Below are 25,191 nucleotides of genomic sequence, written 5' to 3' on the forward strand. Positions count from 1 at the left end.
GCTAGAGTGCCAACGACATGTTCCCTGGGTAATTAGAAACCAATGAAGAATTGGGGCAGTGGAACTTGACATAACCCCAAAGTTTGTATGAAAATATGTAAGGCTCCATGGCCTATGTCCAAAAACTAATATTCATTACCAAGGGGTATACAAAAATTATATCATAATGTTTACAAGGAACATTAAGAAAGATAATGATGTGGCCCCAACTTCTATCGTGGAATCTCAATGTATTTGAAGCATGCAGATGAGGTAACCCCATATCTATTGCAATGAAAGAGTACATTCTAATGGCCATAGTATAGTTGTAGAGTAGGAATCCCACTTCAAGTGATGATTACATACTATAGACATGATTTTATGAAGAGAGATGCAACCATTACTCACCTTGCATGTGGGATAGAGACGTGGGGTCATAAATATATGAAGCAATAAGCTCACAGGAAGAGAGGAATTTCCAAATCATTTTTTGTTTGGTGATAAAATGTCAAAGGTTGTGGAAAATTATGTGGAATCCATGTCAATTCCATGTAGAGGACTCACAGCTTGTAATTGAGAGTCCCCCTTTACAGTTGATTATGCCTTATAGATCAAGTTGAATTATGACAATGCACATAACTATTGCATAATTGGCTAGCATTCAAGTAGTTCCTAATTTATGATCCTTTGCAAACATGAGAAGGGATTTATTCCCACTGGGCCTGGGATTGACCTCTAGAATGATGAACTAGGGAACAATTCAAAGAAAATGACATTGGCAATGTAATGGATAGGCTAAATTGGGTGGCGTTGAATGCAATTGCACACTTTTGCTCACTAGTTCCTATGAATCAACCCCTTTCAAATCAACACGACCTTGTAACTGACTTGACAAGACTGTGTGTCACTGGGATGAACTTTCATCAATCAATGAGGAGAAAAAGAACCTCTTCCTTCAGGGACTCGAGGCTTACAATTCATGTTGGTGCTGACACCAATAGGGAGAAAGGACACAGTAGAGGGGCATAATTGCATGATGCTAAGAGGAGGGAAGAAATCATAATGTGGAGAGGCCAAGAATGGTTAGTGCATTAGAGGACTTTCAAGGTATAAAAATGTGCCTCTTGAAGAAAATAATAAGAAAAATAGTAAAAACTATAAAATAAAAGGAAAAGAAAGAAGACTACTTTTTTATTGTATTTTCGACTTATATCCTTATATGCTTACTTAAATTTCAAGTGTGGGAACTTGTTGGGAACATAATTTAATTATGTATCCAAAAAAAATTAATTTGGTAGCTCACAGTTAAATTCCCTCCTTTGGAAAATCTTCCTCATCATGAAAGACCCCTCCTAGCCCTTCGAATAATTTAATTTCGTTAAGGAAAAAATTATTTTTAACATGGAAATCCACATGTGGAAAAAAGGGCAAGTTGGCCCTAAATATAAATTGGACACCCTTGGAAGCCTATAAATACAATTCAAGTGAGTCTCATTTGGACATGATCATCAAACATCTTCTTCTTCTCCCTTCTTTGGATTGGATCACATAGGTGTGAGGTTGTTTTGCGAAATTGGTTCATACATGTCTAGAATTGCAGGGTATGAGCTCACATGTGTGACGTACAATTTTTGGTTTGTAGTTGTAGGGTTGGAACATGGAAATTTTGGTTGCAACCACTTGCATACAATATGCTCCTTGTGGTTGGAGCATTCCAACCACACTGATGATCACTAGCTCCTTGCGACTATGACCTAAGGTTTTGATAATAGTTAACTGTAGACTGGAAAACAATTATATGAAGCATATATGTCTATTGGGATTATCTCCTAGATATTATTTGGTTTATTCTACTAGATAATCTTGTGATTGTTGAATTGGAATATTGTACACTCCTTTTATTGAACATTTTATGACAATCTAATAAGAAGAATAAATTTAAATGGTTTCCCCCTTGTGGGGCTTTTCCTTGGCCTCTAACCAAATTATGGGGTCTCTATTTGTGCATTATTTTCTCTAATGTTCTTTCTACTATTTTGTTGCATAGTAGATGTTACTGTTATTTCTACATAATTACTACTAATGTTATGATGGTATGCGGTGAATGCAATTTAAATGGTGAAAAGTTTGTTAATTCAATTATCTAAAGCAAAGAAAAATACTTCCCTAAGAAATATTAACATGGTCTCTGAGTTGGGATGGAGAAAAGTAACTAAAGATCACCCTTGTGAAGACATTGTTGATGGAAGGAAGAGAAGATGGTAGAGGCCTAAAAGAATTCTAGGAATTGAAGGAAATCATGGACAATTTGGTTATTAGGGTTTGATGGATAACATGAGGTTACACTTTGGAAGAAACCTTGGAGTATGACAAAGGCTTGAGTTATATAGTCTTCAAACCCTAGCATGATCAGTGAGAAGTTATAGATTTAATGTAACCCTAGATGGGATAATATCAGTTAGGCCTGATTGTTGATGAAGACGATTGTAAATATTGAAGGCAACATTGTATATGGATAATCGAATGTAGTAAATCTTGAAGGCTGGTCAAAGAGGGAGTTGATTACCTCTCATTAAAGATGAGTACATTTATTTATTTATTTATTCATGACACGATTCTTGTTTAGATTTATTGTTTTGATTCTTCCTGCATGAATATTTGAGTATTTGAATACTTCTAACCTCCAAATGAGATGTGATATACAAATCCTTCTTGAGGATCATCTAAGGTGTTGTTGAGGCAAATTAATTACCTATCATTTAATTGTCAACCCTGGGGTTTCTTAAAACTTGCAAAGCGTGCATGAACTATATATACTAGAAATTATCTTTCAATTTAGATAAATCTAACTACGAAACCAAATAATGACAAACCAAATTCACCTATTCTAGTTCAAAAATCAATTCAAAATAGATTATCATACAATTATAGTACATCACACATAATTGAAATCTTAATCTATCACGCTTGTAGGAATTGAAATTGCATGAAATTAAATCTACTCTAAGGGATCATGTGTGAATTATCAAATCGAGATCCTATGAAATGAATAATCAAAACCACATAACATGAAATGAAAGCAAAAACAATCAATCTTAACCTCTCACACAAGAAACGATATGAAAGTAAATAAAAACAATCACTCTTAACCTCTAGATATGAAAGCAAATAAAGACAATTTCTCTTAACCTTGAGATATGGAAGCAAATAAAGACAATCACTCTTAACCTCTCACACAGGAAAATATATGAAACAAATAAATCTTAATCTAAGAAATCAATAAATCTTAATCTATGAAAAACAATAAATCTCACACATTATAGGTGTCCAATACAAAAGCATGAGTGATGGCAAGTTGAGAGGCTCCCAATGCAATCATTACGAGAAAGTGGTGAACATCACTCATGAGCATGGTGCTAAATCTAAATTCCATTCATAAGTAATCTTAACTTGGACACCCGAGTATCTCCAACTTTACACATTCCTTTGAAAGGAGGAGGATCTCCTATTTATAAAAAAACATAAGAAGCTACCTCATTAATGGAGGTCCATTATTCTCTCCCTAGATCCCTAGAAAATCTCATCGAGTTACAACTCAAATAGGTAATGATGAGACACATATCCTCTTTGACCTTTATCCAAATCTTCTTCCATATCTTGAAGGGAATTCGAATTTGAGCATTGGATGCCACTTAAGGGTGCCTTGGAAGCTTCCAAATGACCTACACATGTCATGAAACTCAAGAAACTTTTAAGTATTAGCAACTATATGTCATTTTTCTACGTTTTAACCATAAATTCACTTAAAATACTAGAAATAATTATCTTTTAGAAATCACAAAGGTAACCCTATTTAATCATGAAAATGGAGGCTAATGAAATGCTGGTGATAAAGGTGAAAGTAGACGATATTTTGAAGACATTTTGCAGACTTTACAGGTGCAGGAAAAGAGAAATAGTGCATAAAGAGAAGAGCTAGTGCTAGAAAAAGAAGAGGTACTTGATGAAAGTTTTTGAAAAGTTCACAAAGTAGCATAAAATATGAAAATTACTATATGCAACTACTACAACTACCAATCACAAATAAGTGCTACAAGTTGCTAAGGTATCCAAATATTACAAGATATGTATAGTATATTGTTTCAATGTTATGATTTAGGTGCAAGATTGGATGGAAAGTTAATCCCTGAGGTATGACAAGAATATCACCTTCATAAATGACTCATACATGTTAGTCACATGCATATTAAAGTAATTTTGATGCACTTGATATTTAGCAAGTATCTTACATTTTATTAGACATGGTGGATTTCCTGATTTTATAAGGAATGATAGAAGCATTGATTTTGATATATGGTAACTTCATACTATTTTCAATGATTGTGATAAGCATGGTAACCTTGATGATAACAATTTGGAGGTAATATTGATACTTAGGAGATTGTAACTATCCTATTTTTGATCTTGATAAGGATTTGATAATCTATAACTGCTATGATAACTTAAACACATAGTAAATTTTATGATGTGACAAAGATGGATGCCCTAACTTGACGATGTTAGAGTTTTGAAGAAAAGTGGTTGAGTAATGTGACGAGGAAGTGATTATGATCCTTGAAGTATGAAGATACACTTTCTAGCTACCCTGATTATATGACACTAACCCTTAATGAGTATTTGATGGCTTGTTCATACATGACACTGAAGCAACTGATGATGACTTGTCATGACTATGATGTATATATGTTTCATAACTTGATATAGTTTGACTTCGTGATGTGACAATTTTGTTGATGCATGAAAGTATGATGATATACAAGTTGATGTATTGTTTGATGATGATTGAAAAGGCTTCTCCTTTAGATGGACAAAATCTCCATAAGATCCCAACACCTATTATTATTTGTGATGGATGATTGCAGAATAAAGAAAGGCTTCTGGACATGAATAGATGATCATATAATGTTGTTGAAGGAAGATACCATAGTGATTTCATGATACGTTATAGGATCCTCCTGTGACCATAAACAACCCCCCCTTTTTATTAGTGTTAGCAATAACATTAATAAATGGGGACCCTTCCAAAAATCAAAACATAGCATTTAATGTTGCCCTTTTGTTTAGAATAAAACAAGATATGAAAGTGGAACTTGCTAAAACATGTAAAATTACCCTTTCCATATTCCAAGCATCACAAACTTTGCGTTTCTTTATAAAAAACACTATATGACCACAAGACCTAAGAAAATCTTTGTAAGTGGAAAGTCTTGAATATTAAGAGAAGCTTTAAAAAACCCATTTTTTAATGATATTATCGCATCACAAAAGATCACAGCGGGCATCTCTTATAAAAGCAACTCCTTCGAAATGCGATTCGCGAGAATGCGAGGTCACAAAGTCTAACAACCTTATCGCATAGCAAATTCCAAATTCTGTGGCACTACTTAACGTAACACACCCAAAAGTCGCGAAATGTGATAGCCTCTCACAAATTGCATATCGCAGTTGCCCGACGAAACAATTATTGTTAATGATAATAGCTTTTGTGATATTGTGATCTGCGATATTGTGAGGCAAATCAAAAAATCTCTTTATCATAGATCTAAGGGCTCAGAGTTCTATGATAGTACTTTCTGTCATTTGATGCAAAGTTATGAGCATTAAATTTTAACTTAATGGTCCATTAGTGGTTATTTATTAAAAAATGATTTGGATCAAGGTAAATGGACCATCTGATGCAAGATGATATCTTTGATATGATTCAAGAATTAAAGCTTTCTCGTCACCTTATTTTTGTCTTTCTATTGATATTTCCTGTATCCACTAGCATCTTAATCATATACTCGCTTTCTTCTTGCAATTTTTAGGAGAAGTATGTAGAATGTAATACATGATGGAATGGGAAAGAAAGGCAAGGAATTCGCAACTAAGAAAACATAAATGACTCCATTATTCACAGACACCACTTGTACTAGGGAAGCAGGGATATCTACCTGGGAAGCCATGTACCAACTGTTAGAAGATGAAAACCCAAGGATTATGAAGGTTACAGTTACAGTAGATGGACGGAGCTCTTCCGAAACATCCTTTAATAGAGCTTGCTTGTTCATTTCTACATTGTATTATTGTGAGGCCGAAGATACTCCCCTACAGTGATATGGTTAAATGGATCATAGATCTTGCAGATATATCTAATAGAGAGTTCAATATGGCCAGTGTACAAGTCATGTGATCATTTATCCCAAGCAATTTGAGATGCATGTATCACTTGCCAGAACCCCAGGCTACCTACAACAAGCAATTTGTAGAAAAGTTTGTCAAAGAAAACAAAGACTGGGTAGATTGCACAAAGCAGTGGTCAAGCAACGAGGAATGACTGAAGACGGATAAAAATGGTATGTACGCCACTAGCTCTCTTTGCTCTCCTTATTGTTTTGCCACCACAATGTTGTGTAGATTGTTTGGGAGACAAGACATCAATAAGTTTTCATCAGAGTGGTTACCTCTATTGGATGTGGCCACCAATGCCACCATAATGGATTGGGCCTAAATTTTATCAGATAATTTAGGCTCTTTATTTTAGGATATCGAACTAAAAGAAGTTTCTCTCAAAGGGTTTACCCTCCATTCTTTCTAAGTGCCTATGTCATGGACACCATTTGTTTTGTCTCCAATTTTCCAATCATGGGATGGAAGTGGACAATGCAGAATCCTCTTCCCATTCAGGTTTACCGAAAAGTATTGTGGGAATCCAAATTCATCCCACATTTTTATAAGATTTTTCATGGAGTTATGCTCCCTATCCAGAGAATGCTATACAACAAAGATGCCCCAAGATTCTCCCCAGAAGCTGAAGTTGACATTCTCCTTGTGCGAAGGTTGTTTGGGGAGGAGTTGTTCACATACATCAGGGTGTTTGGAAGCATTGCTTCACCCCACGTCCTTCTATTTTATGTACCTGACAAAAAAATGAATAGAGAAATAGCTTACAAGACCTGTGGTGTTGGGGAAATGAGAAAAGTACTCAAGGATTCCATGAAGGCCATCTAGCCTCAATTCCCTATAGTATATGGAGCTTTTGGATTATTTGATTTAGGTCATGTTTTTAAAGAGGTTGATAATATGTTATGCTTACAACTACCAAAGTTCCCATGGAGGCAGTACGATCCCTTTGGTGTTATAAGTAATTATATCACAATGGTCAAAATAAAAGTGTTTACCAATGAAGAAGATCTCTTTGACAATGTCTTTCTACAGAAGAACACTTTCAGAGATGTTCTACATATGGCACAAATTCATTTAAACAAGAAAAATATCAAAGGTTTAACAATTACAGATAAGAGAGATTAACAAAGGTCCCGTTGGACCAATTGCGCATTGAACCAATAAGGAAGCTCACTCCAAGTGTTAGCATAAGTGGATATTTAGGAGAAGAGAAGTCTAAATCAAATTCTAAAAATCGATTAGCCAAAAAATCCCGTGAGAAGTCCAAGAGTGAACACAGATGTGAGGGGTCAATTAAAGACACATCTCAATCTAAAGAAAAGCATGATCAGTAGATTTTGTCCCTGAAACAAGATGAGACTCCTGCTCCCCTCACAATGTAAGCAAAGCCACTTGTATTGGATCTAGGAAAGGAATCAGAGAATTTTAATGAGCTAATCAACACTGGTGAATAGAGTGCAAAGCCACTAATAAACCCAAGAGAGACATCCACAAAAATGGTGGTAGAAGGGACTATAAATACTCAGGAAACAGAGCATATTCTTATTGCCCCATCATCTAAAATTGTACTAAAGATAGAAGAGATTCTTCCTCTAGAAATATTTAATAGCCCTCAACATAAGTCAGTTGTTAGGAGACAAAGGAAGAAAAGAAACATAGATGTCGTGCTCGCTCCAGAGGATGAACCTCTAGATGTTCTTTCGAAGGATCCAATTACAGACCCATTGGAAAATCTAACTAGGATCTCTGAGATTGCAAGAGCGTACGCTTCGGCAATAATTAATAAAGCGAAAAAAGTTCAGATGTTGCTAAAATAAAAAGAGGATAAGATTTTATTTTCAGAACAGCAATTGCAGCAGCTCAACATCAGCCAAGAAGCAGAGATACAATTGGAAAAACTCCAGCAGGAGTTCTAGCAGATGCAATTTGATCATCAAAATAGATTATCCAATAAAGAAGAACATTTACAAGCTATGAGAGAACTACATAAGGATGATCCTAATATCAGAGAGTTCATCACAGAAGCACTCACTCTTAATTCCCAACTCTTCCTGCAGGAAGAATTACTCTGTCAAAAGATCTCGCAATGGAATCCCCATTGCTAAATAAGTGATAATATTACGAATCAAGTCGTAGATTTATGATTACAATTCAACTTTTAAGAATGTTTATGAATTTTTGAGCTGGCAGAGATCAAAGGAAGGAAAAATAGTGGAATTGCCTAGAATTGATGAATCTCATAAAGAAATGCTATTTGCGAAATGGGATTCCAAGCTTAAAGAAGCAAAGAAGGAGATGGCAGAGGCAGTGACAACATCAATCAATGTCATTGAGTGCATCAATGAAAATCTACACAAGGCAAACTTGATATAAGAGACCACCCCAATATTCCTCCCAAAGGCACAACAACTTCAGACAAAGTGGAAACAAACAGCAGAAGAAAATGTAGAATTGATGAAACAGGTAAACAGGTTAAACTGGGACACAGACTGGGAGTACCTCGTAAAGCCGCATAGCCAATGGATGACCCTGAAATGCCTCATAACCTCTGTCGAAAAGATAGTGCCAGTTCTTGGCAACGCCGTATTTGCAAGACAGTTAAAATCTGAAGTTGGCCAACCAACACTTTTGAAACCGATGCTGGATATTTGCAATTTAAAGGAGCAGATGCACGATTTATCATAGATATAGTTTTAGTTTTATTTTTAGTTCATTTTTGCTTAAAATGAGGCAAGTCGTTTAAACCTCCTCATCTATTTCTGTAATATTTATTTTTAGATTTCATAGAGTAGTATTTAACCCCTCTCATTGCATTTAGAGAGGGGTCCAGAGTTTTATCAAAAACAATTTTTCAGAACATGTAGTTTGCCCCCCACTGAGGAGGTTTGATAAAATGAATGGAAAGAGATTTACTTTTATATGAGTTTGATGTCTTCTACTGAAATGCACTTTTGTACTCTTAGTGGATGTTGAGTTATTTGAAGATAAATCTATATCGCTGAAGCTTATGAGTAGAGCCTATTACCAATGATATTTTTATCTCCTAATACTTTTTACTTATGTGCCAAGTGATAAATTATTTTTAGTTATTGATATATGAAAGTCTGAATGTTCGGTTGTCATTATTGCACTTCTGTATGGTGATAAATATTCTTTTTATGCTGAGTATGTAAATAACTCTTATGCGATATGTCTCTCATAATTGTTTCGGCTAACTTTTGATATGAAACAATTCAATTTTAATGGATTCCTTTCTTATAGTGATTGAATGATTTTCATTATCAATTTTTGTTAGAAACTATTTTAGATCGCATAAGTGAAACATTACTCCCGATATAGTTTAAATTTAGATGTTTTCTTTCATTAGAATAGATTGAATATGTTAATTAAAAGATAGACTAGACTTAGAACAAGCATTCACCCCATAAACACAAAAAGAAAAACATCATCCCGTTAGTGCACCCAACATAAACAGATTGGGAAACGGGTTCCATCATCCCCAGTTGGAGCCACTATTCCAAATGGAAAAGGAGTTGTTTAATGTCTGGAGTGGGTGGTTATCCCCCTTGTTGTAGGCCCGGATTTTTAAGCCTTCAACATATTTGGTGCTAGAAGGAGGGCCTGATTGTGAATGGAAAGTAATTCTACATCTTCACGCCATTCTAAGAGTAAAACTCCCTCACCGTCACCTTCAACTTCTCACTCGAATTCTGAATCTTCCATCACTGAACCAGAAGTTGAAAAGAAAACTACAGAGAACATTATTGAAATCCCAAGAAAGCTAGAACATTCTTCTTCAGATCCCCATGAGTTACAAACTTTAATTCATAAGTTACAGGGAATTTCTTTATCTCAAGAAGAATCTGAGTTTTCCCAAGGTAGTGTCACTTCTCATTTGACCCCGACTCAACGACTTACTAGAGAAAAAATTGAAAAGCTAGGAATCCCACCAGTTGAGTTTCCTTTACCAAGTTGTAAGAAAGCTAGGAAAATGTCAGTACAATCTCAGAGTGATGTTTTATCATTATCTTCATCCACCATACCATCCATATCATCACAAGTTCAATCATCCATCCCTCAACTGCAAATCGTGGTTCACACAGGTACAGGAGCAACATCCACCTCTACCCAACCACCTTCAACTACTACCAGTCCTCCTCCTACTCATACTCCAACAATGGCAGGAAATCCACCACCAAGGCCATGGGCTAATCTAGGAGTTGTGAACATGTCTGCACCCTTATCGCAATTACCAGCTCATCCTGAGAAATGGCTCCCTAAGTTAAATCCTGATGATGGTCTATCAACCGAAGAGCACATAAATAATTTCATGTTGTTTGTAAATTGAAATGGATTAATGGAAGAGGACGCAGTTGTATGATTATTCTGTTATACTTTAAAAGGAGCAGTAAGGTCATGGTACTTTTTGTTACCATCACACTCCATTAATAATTTGGGATAAATTTCAAGATCAGCTTTTAACAAAATTTGGAGATGACCAATTTGCATCAACTTTAATCAATGACCTCTCCAATTTGAAAGCTGAACCAAGAGAACCAATTATGGATTTCAATTCTCGCTTCAATAAATCATTAAATAGAATACCAGCGGCATCAAAGCCTAGCAATGAAGTCCAAAATGAATGGTACATTTCCACTTTTCCTTCAAATTCAACCATCTTTGTAGATAGAGCTGCCAAGCCAATGTTAGCTGAAAATATGAAAGAGGCGATAGCTGTAGAGAAACGTATCCTAGCCGTAGAGAAGAAAAACACTGTAGATGAAATAAAGTCTAAAAAAGTGTTTGACCTAGATGGTTTACAAAAAGTCTTGAAAACCATGTCAAACGAAATGGTAGATATAAAGAAACAAGTAGTAGAAACCTCTTCTAGGAAACCTTATAAACCCTTTAAGAGAAACCCTTCAACTGATTTGAAACCTCCAAATTCTATCACAAACATAGAATCAGGAGGGGAAGACGGGGAGGTTTCAAATGAGGAACATACTAATGATGATGAAGTTGTAGAACTACAAGGAATGTGGGTCTTCATTCTTCTGGATGAAGAAGATCAGGATGCATTACCAATTACTACCAGGAGTAGAAATCAACTTGATCCTCCACAATCCAATTCTAAATGGAAAATCCTAGCCCAACTCCTAAGGATAAAATCGCAGGTAAGAAATCCTCTCCAAACGCTACTTAGACAAACCCAGTCCAATCTGATTCAACAACTCCATCTAAAACGCCTATCATCTCCGATGGAGTGGAGTATACAATCGTTGAAGATATGAAGAATACTAGTGCTAATATTACTTTTCATGAGCTTCACAAATTAAAGATTCAATAGAAATTGCCCTTAAAAGAACTCAATGCAGTACTAATTGTGCCTCTACCTGCCACTGTCATATCTCAAGCTACTCATGAAATGGGAATACCTCTGACTAGGATGTCAAATAAAGTCAATTCGAATGACATTGCTTTAATTGGAGGAAGGTCGAAATCCCATACTCCTCCATTTCTCCTTACCTTTGAAGTTTTCAATAAAAATTTGTATAACTATTTGGTAGATTCTGGTGCTTCATCTAATATTTTGCCTAAGACAGTTTGCGCAATGTTAAATGCCTAAACTCAGAAATCTGCAGTATGCATAGTACAACTAGATCAGTCTCAAGTCAAGGTTATGAATGACCTTAATAAAGTGACCATAAGGATTTCATCAAGCCCAAAGGTTTGTCTAGTCATTAATATACTTGTTGCAAAAATTCCTAAATTTTATGGAATAATTCTTAGCAGGGATTGATCGGAGAAGCTTCACGGTTACTTTGCGACCAACTAGTCTCATATGTGGCTACATTATAATGGTAAACCAAATCAGATAAAGGTTGAGCGAGAAAGACACCAAAAGTATATAGTAACGGAGTTAGAAGGAGAAAACGAACCTATAGTGTACAACAATAATATAATTGGAGACTATTCTGTTGATTCATTCTTATGGAGTTTTAATGCTCATAGTTCACCTTTTTTAGAAAATTCAGTTTTATCTCAGATAGAAATTTTTTTTCAAACATATACTTCTAGATGCATTAATTTGGTAGATAGTCCTGTAAATAAATATTTGTTTTGGAAATTATTTTCTGATGGTTCTAAGTCTAATGATGGAGCAGAAGCAGGTTGTATATTGATTAGTCCAAAAGGAGAGAAAACCATGCTAACTTGTAGAATTGAGTTGGATTGTACAAACAATACTATTGAATATGAAGCATCAGGTCAAGGGTTATACAAGGCAATCGGGCTTGATATTAAATACCTAAAAGTCTTTGGAGATTCTGAAATTGTTGTCAAGTAGATAATAAATATTATCAATTTCCTATTAGGACACTTGAAGAATTATCAATCTTTAGTGCAAGACATCACTTCACACTTTATAGCATTTACTATTTCATCTATTCCCAAACTCCAAAATGATAGTGCTGATCTCCTTGCTAATGTAGCTTCCAAGCTCATTCCCTCAGAAGACTATAGTCTAGACAGACTCTCAATTGAATTAATATTTAGACCCTCCATCCCTGATAATGTTACCAAATGGAGAATCTTCAAGGATGACCCTAATATTGTAAGTTTTTTGACTTTAGAAGGCTCTTACAATAGTCAGATAATTGATGAATACCAACATGACAAACAACTGAAACAAGGAAGAAAAAACAATGCTATGCCCAAATCCATAGTCAATTTGGAAGACCTATATGATTTAAAGGATAGATTCAAAACTTCAGAGTTCAATTTTGAGATATGAATTAGTGAATCTAGGAAGTGACATAAAACCACATAATATCAACTTAGGTCTTCGTCTAACCCCTCAGGAAAAATCAGCTTTTATTCGACTGTTGAAACAATATAAAAATGTATTTTCCTAGAATTACGATGAGCTCAAAACTTATGACACTTCAATCATACAACATACAATTCCAATGATAGTTGACGAAAATCCAATCCAACAGAAGTTGAGGAAAATCCATCGTAATTTGGAAAACCAGATTAAGTCTAAGTTGAACAAATTACTGAAAGACAATTTAATTATTTTTCCTGTTTGACATTCTAGATGAGTTTCCAACCTGGTATCAGTCAGAAAAAAACGGAGATATCCATATTTGTATTGACTTTCAAAATCTCAATAAATCTTGCCAAAAGGACAATTTTCCACTACCCCCTATGGAACAGATATTACAATCAGCTGCAGGGTCTGAACTGATGTCCCTTTTAGATGGCTTCTCGAGCTATAACCAAATCTTAGTCCACCCGAATGATCAATTGATGACTACATTTAGAATGAAATGGGGCACGTATGCATATCAAAAGATGCCATTTGCACTGATTAATGCTAGTGCCATGTTTTAAAGGGAATGGACATTGCGTTTAAAGGATTAGTGAATAATTCAGTGGTGATTTACTTGGATGACATAACAGTGTATTCTAAAAACCATAGTAGTCACCTTAGAGACATAAAATAGATTTTCCAACGATGTGAAAAATATGGGATCTCACTTAATCCAAAAAAGTCATTTTTTGCATTAAGTGAAGGAAAGCTTCTAGGATTCATAGTGTCTAAATCTGGAACCCATATTGATCCCGATAGGATTAAGGAGATTTCTGAGATATCCTTACCCCATAACAAAAATGCAATGCAATCCTTCCCTGGTCAGATCAATTTCGTTAAAAGGTTTGTCCCCGACTTCTCAAGAATCGTGTCATCTCTCCAAGCAATGATTAAGAAAAGCTCTGTCTTCAAATGGGGTCAGGCAAAACATGAAGCATTTAGCCTACTAAAACAAGTAATTACAAATGCCCCATCTCTAGCGACTCCAAACTTTTCTGATCCTCTCATTTTGTATACACTTTCCTCTGAGAAATCATATGTTGCAATACTCACACAAGCTAATCAAGATAAAGTCGGAGCCCCAATTTCCTTCTTTAGTTCAAATTTGCAAGGAGCTGAATTAAATTAATTTGACATTGAGAAATCGGCCTATGTTGTATTCAAAGAAATCAAACACTTTAGACCCTTCCTTCTCAAGACTCATATGACAATAATATTACCATTTCCAGTAGTAAGAACTCTTTTAGTATAGAACAACGTGGGTGAAAGAGGGAAAATTGGGTCACAGCCCTACAAGAATATGATGCTGAAATCAAACCAGCAAATATTGTAAAAGGTCAAGGTTTTTGCAGGATGTTGGCTGGAGCATCGTACATATCAGAAACACAGTCCCCAGATAGTGAGGTACAAATGTATGAGGAACTTCATGATGGACCAATAGGTGGACATTACGCAACAGATGCAATAATGCACAAAATCTTGTGCACAGGCTACTACTGGCCAACATTATTTAAGGATGCACATAGCTATGTAAGAAGATTTCAAATTTGTCAAATTACTACTGGAAGACAGAGGAAACCATCATTGCCATTATAGCTTATCAAAATTGATCAACCATTTGAACAACGGGGATTAGATATAATAGGTGAGATCATTCTTCACTCTTCCAAATAGCATAAGTACATCCTTACAGCTACTGATTACTTTACCAAATGGTTAGAAGCAGTTCCACTCAAGTTAGCCAACTCTAAGAGTATCATCGAATTTATAGATCAATCCATAATTACCAGGTTTGGCTTACCTTCTTCCTTAATGTTCGATAATGCATCATATTTCTCAAGTAATGCTATGACTGAATTTGAACGCAAAATTGGTTTTAAGCTTAAGTATTCTACCAATTATTATCTGCAAGGAGATGGGTTGGTTGAATCAACAAACAAAACCTTATTAGAATCATTAAATGGACTATTGATCAAAATCATAGAAACTGGTGTAAGTCTTTAATGTACGCTCTTTGGGTAGATCAAATAACTTAGAAAACTTCTATTGACACTTCTCCTTTTAATTCAGTTTATGGGAAAGAAGTGGTCCTCCCAACTAATCTAGTTATTCCTTCTTTACCCTTAGTTCAATTCATTGAAGAAACCCCTTCCTCGTCCTTGCAATTAAGACAATTGCAGATTCTTAAGCTCGAAGAGGAGAGAGAAAAGGCCAAAATTACCCATGTGCATCATCAACAATTAGTAAAGGCCTCTTTTGATTCAAACATGGTATCTAGAAAAGGTTTTCAGCTTGGAGACTTAGTATTGAAATGGGATAAAGCCCATGAAGAGAAAGGAAAGCATAATAAATTCCAATGGATGTGGCTTGGGCCATTCCAAATTGTTGAGATCATAGGCCCATCAACTTTCATGTTACAAGACTTAGCAGGGAAAATAGATTCTTTACCTGTTAATGGACAAATCTTTAAAAAATATTTCCCATAGAAGATGATCTCTTCTATTTGTCTGTAGATTATTTTTTTTTAGTTTAGTTTTCTTTTTTATAATAAAACATGTTGAAAATGTTTACTTTTGGTTTCCACAAAAAGAGTAGTGTCTCTTGTCAATTTTTTTTCGCTTGTATAAGTGGAAGTGATTAAGAAAACTAATCTTTATTTCTGAAACATAGGGTCAAGTGATATTATTCTGAAAATTTTTACTTGTTTTGTTGTCCCACCTTTACAAGTTTTGATTAAAATCAACCTTAAGTAGAGGTTTGCTACACATCATTCATGAAAAGTATCAATAACAACACAAAGATTCTCTACAGAAAAGCTACTTTTAAACTCTACAATTGTCGTCCAGAAGAATTCTTAAGGAACCAATGATTTAGTCCCCATTTTAGGAAATTTCAAGATTCAAAGACTAATCCAACTATGCACTTCAAGCTTAAAGAATAAGAGGTCTCATTAAGAGCCAACTTATCATGATCATAAAGATTATAACTAACTGACATTGCCAAACTGCATACCAAAACAAGGTAGTGGCTTGAGATTGTTTCAATCGAAAGACAAGGGGTCTCATCATGAGCCAGCTTGTTCAGTTAAATTATAAATCAAGTGAATGGTACTGTCAATTTTGGCCACCAAACCAAGACATTGCTCTTTAAGAATTAAAAGAAAAATAGGAAAAGAAAAAGAAATAAGTGTATATGAGGATTTATCTTTGAAAATTGCATGCCTCTTAAGTAGGATACTGGATCATTGCTAGGTAACAAGTAACGCTGCTGAGGCTCTGGATGCCTGCTAGAAGCAGAGGCTCTCCCTACAAAAAATGAGTACACCTAAACTGATGTACAAAGATATATTTGTTTTTATCTTTACAAGCCAAGTAATGGCTGATGTAAGTACAATGACTGACTTTGGGAAGAAGATAATCAGAATAAGGATAGTTGAGGCACGATGTTCTTGTTATTGAATAGCACTGTTTAGCTTATATTTCTATAATAAAGTTTCATTTTCCAAAACCATTTCTATTTTAGAAGCTTTAGAAAATTAAAAAAAAAAAACCATCAGAGATAACTGAATCTTTCAAGTGAATCACCAATTTTTGTGACCATCAACAACCCCTCCTTTTTATTAGTGTTACCAATAACATTAATAAATGGGGACCCTTCCAAAACTAAAAAAATTATCATTTAATGTTGCCTTTTTGTTTAGAATAAAACAAGATATCAAAGTGGAACCTGCTAAGACATGTAAATTTACCTTTTCCATATTCCAAGCATCACAAACTTTGTGTTTCTTTATAAAAAGCACTATATGACCACAAGACCTAAGAAAAGATTTGTAAGCGGAAAGTCTTGAATAATAATAGAAGCTTTAAAAAACCCACTTTTGAACAATATTATTGCATCCCAAAAGATCACAGCAGGCACCTCTTATAAAAGCAACTCCTTCAAAATGCGATTCGCGAGAATGCGAGATCATAAAGTCTAACAACCTTATCACATCACAAATTCCAAATTCCACAACACTACTTAATGTAACACACCCAAATGTCGTGAAATACGATAGCCTCTCACAAATCGCATGTTGTAGCAACCCGATGAAACAATGATTGTTAATGATAATAGGTTTTGCAATATTGCGATCTGTGACATTGCGAAGAAAATCACAAAATCACTTTATCACATATCTAAGGGCTCAGATTTCTATGATAGTACTTTCTGCTATTTGATACAAAGTTATGAGCATTAAATTTTAACTTAACATTCCATTAGTGGTTATTTATTAAAAAACGATTTGGATCAAGCTAAAAGGACCATTTGACACAAGGTGATATATTTGATATGATTTAAGAATTAAATCTTTCTCGTCACCTTACTTTTGTCTTTCATTGATATTTCCTATATTCACTAGCATCTTGATCATATCCTCACTCTCTGCTTGCAATTTTTAGGAGGAGTACGCAGAACGTAATACACGACAGAATGGGAAAGAAAGGTAAGGCACCCACATCTGATAAAATAGAAATGACTCCATTATTCACAGATACCACTTGTACTAGGGAAGCAGGGATGTCTTTCTAGGAGTCAATGTACCAACTGTTAGAAGAGGAAAACCTGAGGATTATGAAGGTTACAGTTACAGCAGATGGATGCAGCTCTTCCGAAGCATCCCTAACAGAGCTTGCATGTTCATTTCTACATCGTATTGCTGCAAGGCCGAAGATACTCCCCTACACTGATATGGTTAAATGGGTCATAGATCATATAGATATATCTGATAGAGAGTTCAAGACGACCAATCAACAAGTCCTGGGGTTATTTACCCCAAGCAATTTGATACACATGTATCACTCACCAAAACCCTAGGCTACCTACAACAAGTAATTTGTAGAAAAGTTTGTCAAAGAAAACGAAGACTTCGCAGATTTCACAAAGAATTGGTCAAGCAATGAGGAAATATTGAAGAAGGATAAAAATGGTATGTATGCCACTGGCTCTCTTTTCTCTCCTTATTGTTTTGCTATGGCAAGGTTGTGTAGATTGTTTGGGAGACGAGATGTTGGAGAGGTAAATCCCCTCTGCAGACAGAGGCGATCCCTACTAGCCCATACTGGGTCTACCAACAACCAAACAATGCTATCACGCAAGTTCCTAACTGCAAATTAAAGGTGGATGATGAGAGCCTACTTGGATTCCAATGCTAATATTTGTAGAAGAGTCGCCGCTCTCGTTCCTTTGCTCCGGCCGGTCACGATCCCCATGATCTCAGTGAATGGACACCTGCACATGCAAAGAACAACACAAATACAAGTATAAAATCTAATAGATGCAATTATATATCAGTCAGAAAAGATATAACTCAAATATCATTACAAGAAACAATGAGAGTGGAACGATAACGATAGTCATCTATTATTGATAAACAACAAAGAATAATACAACCATAGTTCTGATGTCAAATCCTCCTTTGGCTGGGTGATCAGCTACATATGCCTTGCAAAGCTTGTCGGGATTGGGAACAAGCCTCCCTCTCTTTGATTATGAATGCAAAGAAGACTCTTACAACAATCTCTCAGACTTCTGACAGTATAATTCTCCCTATGCTCCAAAACTAGCTTGTCAAATGCAACACAACAAGATTTTATAGATGGAGGAGGAGGAAGAGATACAATGAAAATAAGACATCCATGGGATTGGCATTATCCTCGAAAAGCTATTGTGGATAGAGGAAAGGGAGATACGATGAATCTCAACATCCATGAGATTGGCATTATACTTAAAATACTTCATGAGTCGAACGGAAAAAACCTTCGAGTGTGCTTTTTTTAAAAAGCTTCCCCAAACTCGGTTGGCGCGGGTATAACCCTGAGATAGAGCACCAACTGGCGCACCCTCTTTGGAGGATTTCCCCCATTGACGCGGGTAATACACTTTGGATCCACGCTAATGGAAAAAGTGGACTTTTTAAGGATATTCTACAGGAGATGTCTTCAAGGCATATGAAGTCAATACTTAGGGGAACATAATGTAAGTGTTTCCAAGTTATCTCACTTCTCACAGGTCCCAGAATGAGTCCTCCAAAGTGTGGGAAAGGGGTAACAGGGCTGGTGACAAATGGTGACAAATTACTGTGTAACACTAGACATCAATAAGTTTTCATGGGAGTGGTTACCTTTATTGGATGTGGTCACCAATGCCACCATAATGGATTGGGCCCGAATTTTATGAGATAATTTAGCCTCTGCTATTTTAGGATATCAAACTAAAAGAAGCTTTGCTCATAGGGTTTACCCTCCACTCTTTTTAACTCCCTACGTCATGGATGCCATTTGTTTTGTCTTTGATTTTCCTATAATGAGAAGGAAGTGGATAGTGCAGAATCCTCTTCCCATTCAAGTTTACCACAAAGTATTTTGGGAATCCAATTTCATCCCACACTTTTATAAGATTTTTCATGGAGTTATGCTCCCTATACATAGAATGATCTATAATAAAGACACCCCAAGATTCTCCCCAGAAGCCGAAGTTGACATTCTCCCTGTGGGAAGGTGGTTTGGGGAGGAGTTGTTCAAATACATCAGGGTGTTTGGAAGCATTACTTCACCCCACGTCCTTCTGTTTTATGTCCCCGACAAACTAGTGGCCAAAGAAATAGCTTACCAGACCTGTGGTGTTGGGGGAATGAGCAAAGTACTCGAGGATTCTATGAAGGCAATCTGGCCTCAATTCCCTGTAGTCTGCAAAGCTTTTGCATTATTTTATTTGGGGCATGCTTTTAAATAGGTTGATAATATGTTATGCTTACAACTACCAAAGTTCTGAGGGAGGCAGTATAATTCCTTTGGTGTTATAAGTAATTTTACCGCAATGGTCCAAATAAAATGTTTACCAATGAAGAAGATCTCTTTGACGATGTCTTTCTGCAGAAGAAAATTTTCAGAGATTTTCTACATATGTCACAAATTTAGTTTGACCAAGAACTTCAAAGGTTTAACAATTATAGAGAAATGAGGTTAACAAAGGTCCCATTGGACCAATTGTTCATTGAACCAATAAGGAAGCCCACTCCCAGTGTTAGCATAAGTGGAAGTTCAGAATAAGAGAAGTCTAAATCAAATTCCGAAAAAGGATTAGCTGAAAAATATGCTGAGCAGCCCAAGAGTGAACACTGCAGAAGTGAGGGATCAATTAAAGACACAACTCAATCTAAAGAAAACCCTGATCAACAGGTTTTGTCCCCGAAACAAGCTGAGACTCCCGCTCCCCTCGCAAAGGCACCAAAGCCACTTGTAGTGGATCTAGAAAAGGAATGGGGGAATTTTAATGAGATAATCAACACTGAGGAATTAAGTGAAGAGCCACTAACAAACCAAAGAGATACAGCCATAGAAATGGTGGTAGAAGGAACTATAAATACTCAGGAAATAGAGCATATTCCTATTTCCCTGTCATGTGAAATTGTAGAAAAGATAGAGGAGATTCCTCCTCTAGACGTATTTTATAGCCCTCAGCATAAGGAAATTGTCAGGAGATAAAGGAAGAAATGAAAAATGCATGTCGTGCTCGCTCTAGAGGATGAACCTCTGGATGTTCTTTTCAAGGACCCGACGACAAACCCTCAGACAATGTAACTAGGCTCTCTCAGATCACAAGAGCGTACGCTTCGACAACAATTGATAAAGGGACAGAAGTTCAGATGTTAGTAAAAGAAAAATAGTATAAGATTTTGTTTTTAGAACAGCAGCTGCAGTAGTTCAACATCAGCAAGAAGCAAAGATGCAATTGGAAAAACTGTAGCAGGACTTCCAACAGATGCAATTGGATCATCAAAGCAGATTGGCCAATAAAGAAGAATAGTTACAAGCTAAGATAGAACTGCATAAGGATGATCCTAATATTGGAGAGTTCATCACAGAAGCACTCGCTCCTAATTCCCAACTCTTGCATCAGGAAGAATTACTCTGTCAAAAGATCTCGCAATGGAATTCCCATTGTGAAATAAGTGATAATATTACGAATCAAGTTGTAGATTTAAGACTTGATTACGATTCAATTTTTAAGAAGGCTTCTAACTTTTTGAGCTGGAAGATATTAGAGGAAGGAAAAAGAGTGGAATTTCCCATAATCGATGAATCTCATAAAGAAATTCTATTTTCAAAATGGGATTCCTAGCTTAAAGAATTAGAGCAGGCGATGGAGGAGGTAGTGACAACAACAAGCAATGTCATCTAGTTCATCAATGAAAATATGCACAAGGAAAATTTGATATCAAAGACCACCCCAAGATTCCTCCCAAAGGCACAACAGCTTCAGACAAAGTGGAAACAAACAACAGAAGTAAAGGCAGAATTGATCAAACAGGTAAACAGGTTAAATTGGGACACATACTGGCAGTACCCGGTAAAGTCGCATAGCCAATGGATGACCCTGAAATGCCTTATAACCTCTGTCGAGAAGATATTGCCAGCTCTTGCCAGCACCATATTTATAGGATAGTTAAAAGCTGAAGTCATCCAACCAACACTTTTGAAGCCGATGTTGGATATTTGCAATTTAAAGGAGCAGATGTAGGATTTATCATAGATACAGTTTTAGTTTTATTTTTAGTTCATTTTTGCTTAAAATGAGGTAGTTCATTTAAACCTCGTCATCTATTTTTGTAATATTTATTTTTAGATTTCATAGAGTAGTATTTAACCCTCTCATTACATTTAGAAAGGGGTCCAGAGTTTTATCAAAAACAATTCTTTAGAACGTGTAGTTTTCCCCCCACTAAGGAGGTTTTGATAAAATGAATGGAATGAGATTTATTTTTACATGAGTTTGAAGTCTGCTACTGAAATGCACTTTTGTACTCTTAGTGGATGTTGATTTATTTGAAGAGAAATCTATATCACTGAAGCTCATGAGTAGAACCTATTACCAATGGTATTTTTATCTCCTAATACTTTTTACTTATTTGCGAAGTGATAAAGTATTTTTAGTTATTAATATATGAAAGTATGAATGTTCAGTTGTCATTATTGCACTTTTGTATAGTGATAACTATTATTTTTATGCTGAGTATATAAATAACCCTTATGCGATATGTTTCTCATAATTGTTTCGACTAACTTTTTATACGAAACAATTCATTGTTAATGGAGTCCTTTCTTGTAGTGATCGAATGAATTCCATTATCAATTGTTGTTAGAAATTATTTTAGTTCACATAAGTGAAATGTTACTCCCAAGATAGTTTAAAGTTAGATGTTTTCTTTCATTAGAATAGATTTCATATGTTAGTTAAAAGATAGACTAGATTTAGAACAAGCATTCACCCCATAGACCAAAAACGAAAAACATCATCCCGTTAGTGCACCCAACATAAACATATTGGGAAACTAGTCCCATCATCCCCAGTTGGAGCCAATATTACAAATGGAAAAGGAGTTGTTTTAAGGTTCTGATTGGGTGGTTATCCCCCTTGTTGTATACCCAATTTTTCGAGCCTTCAACAGATCCTGAGAGATATGTTCCTTCGAAAAGAACCTTTAGATAAAGTAAGAATCCATGTCGGTATCAAGGATACATTGTAGCCATGAGTACAATCATTCAAGCTGAGGAAGATGCGAAATAACAAGTTTGGAAGGATGCCATGTCCAAAGAATATGCATCAATAATGAAGAGTGAGGTATGGGATGTCATTCCAAGACCTAAAGGAAAGTCCGTCATGACCTCTAAATGGTTGTACAAGATCAAACATGGAGATGATGGAAGAATCGAAAAGTACAACACAAGGTTCATGGCTAGAGGATTCTCCCAGAAAGAGGGAGAATATTATGATGACATATTTGCAACAATTTCCAGCTACACCACCATTAGACAAATTATTTCCCTTTATGCTAGTCAAGGATGGACCCTTTTAGGTCCTAAATCTACCTCAAACTGAGAAAGGTAGGTCTAGGGTAACATCAAACCATGCTTAACCTGGTAGCTAGCCCTACCAGGTCGGGAGAGGGATCTCTCCTTTTCAATCTCAATGAAAATATGGCAAGCAAGGATTAATATTACTGATATGAATACTACTTTTTGGCTAGGTATGTTTTCTCAGAGGAGTTTGATTGGTTTTAATGGTTGGTTGCTGGATCAGATGGGGAAGGCAGCTTTGGGTCCGGGAAATCAACACAGATTTGCAGAGGTTTCTGTGGGGTGAGGTAAGCAAGTGTTTTAGCACTTTGAAATGAGTGTAATGGTGAGTCTAAATACTGGTGAGGAGCTAGAGAGGGCATGAAAAAAGTCATGAATCCTATTCAAATAGTAGAAAACATGTAAAACTAAATAAACCCCAAGGCATAGCACTGAAACTTCGATGAATCCTACCTTTTACACTTGATTCATTTAGCTATGAATAATAAAAGAGATGATGGCACACATAAAAATAAGATCACTGAATAACTAAGAAGAAAACAATGCTAAATCACATTACCACAAGAATCCCACAAAATGCTGCAAAACCCTAGTTTATTTCGTTGCCAAATTGCAGAAGTGATGTACAATAGTGCTCAATGCATCCACAAGAGTCCAACCGTGACAAATGACTAAGAAAGTACAAGATATAGGTAGAAAACCAACCATGCTATCCTTTGGGGGTCGAATCCATGAGTCTAGGAGCTATTTCAATCAGATCTAAACTAGGAACTGAAAGATAGGCAATGGAACAACTTGCCTCTAAAACTATGGAAACTGATTCATTCAGCTCAAAACCACCTATACATGATGTATCTACCTCCTTCTGTTAATTTTCATCATTTTTACATCTAATAACATCAATTTACATCGTTATTTTGACCATAAGAGAGAAAAAGTCAAACTAGAAGAAAACTAGGTAAGAAATAGAGTTTTTGAGCAAAATTGGTACTTTTTCATCCTGTGCTTAGCGCCATTTTTTTTTGCATAATGCTTTTTACAAGCTGCTTTTGGAGGGCTTCCTAAGGTTAAAATCAAGTGAAAGATAGCTTGTTGGAAAGCCTAGTGAGTCTACTTTCCAGAGCAATTTGAATTTTTTGATTTGGAGGCCATTTACCACTCTGAAATTGAAATCTCCCAAGACTGCTTCCTGTGTGGCCAAAAAGTGGCAGAGTGGGCATTTTTTGGGTGTTTTTGGCCCTTTTGGAGGTCCAAAATTGTCAAAATTTCCTAGTAATTTCTGAGCATGCATAACTTTTCATAAGGAATCCAAAAATGCCAAGTTTTCTTCAAATTTAGGTCCCTATCAAAGGCGAGCGCTGGTGGCGCTACGCACCTGCTTGAAAAACCTATTTTTTCCCTGAAAAATTAAAAAATGTCAAAATTTCACCAAATTTCTTGAAATTTGGCATGCGTAATCTATGTTAGGTGCTATGTTGGGCCAATGAAGCTTCAGCCAATATTTTGAGATTACCTTGCTCTTTTTTAGCTTTTAAGGCTCTCCTTAACTTGGCTTTTAGGTACCTTATCCTTGTCTTGTAGATTTTATTTCGGGCTAAGTAGTGATAAGCCATATGGCACAACATGTTATTTTCTTTGTTTTCCTTGTTTAGCAACTTCTCAAGGTGGATATTCACCTTCTCTAACACATATTCCCGGTCATTGTCCTTTTTCTCAATGGATGTCAACTTGCCTTTTTCCCTCTTGGTCTTTTGCCGATTTTCTTTAATGACTTGGAGCTCCAGGAGTTCTTGTTTGTCGGTAAGCTGCTTGTTTTCTTGCTCAAGGAAGTTGATAATCCACTTAGCCCTCTCAAGGTCAAGTGATAAGGCATGGATGTCAACTTCTTTCTCTCTAATGACCTCCTTGAGGCTTGAGTTTTGGGAGATCAAATCAATATCCTCCTCCTGAATCAAAACAAACTCTCTCTCTTGACCTTCAAAAGGTCCTTGATCATGCAATGGTTTCTTCCCTTTATCTGGTACCTATGCTAATAAAGAAGAAGGCAAAGTCCCTTTCACCCCAGGTGAAGATAGCATTTTCATGTGGTTTGATGAAGGAAATGAGACCCCTTCCACCCCAGGTGGAGATTATACTCATTTGGCAGCTGTAAATAGTCTCCTTGTGCCCTTTTCATAAGTGACAAACACTGGCACACCTGTAGTTTGAGTCTCA

The sequence above is a fragment of the Pinus tabuliformis genome, chromosome 5_1 (genome assembly GCF_031772625.1).
Source record: "Pinus tabuliformis cultivar Carrire ecotype Pingquan chromosome 5_1, CPIR1, whole genome shotgun sequence".
NCBI classification, from domain to species: Eukaryota; Viridiplantae; Streptophyta; class Pinopsida; order Pinales; family Pinaceae; genus Pinus; species Pinus tabuliformis.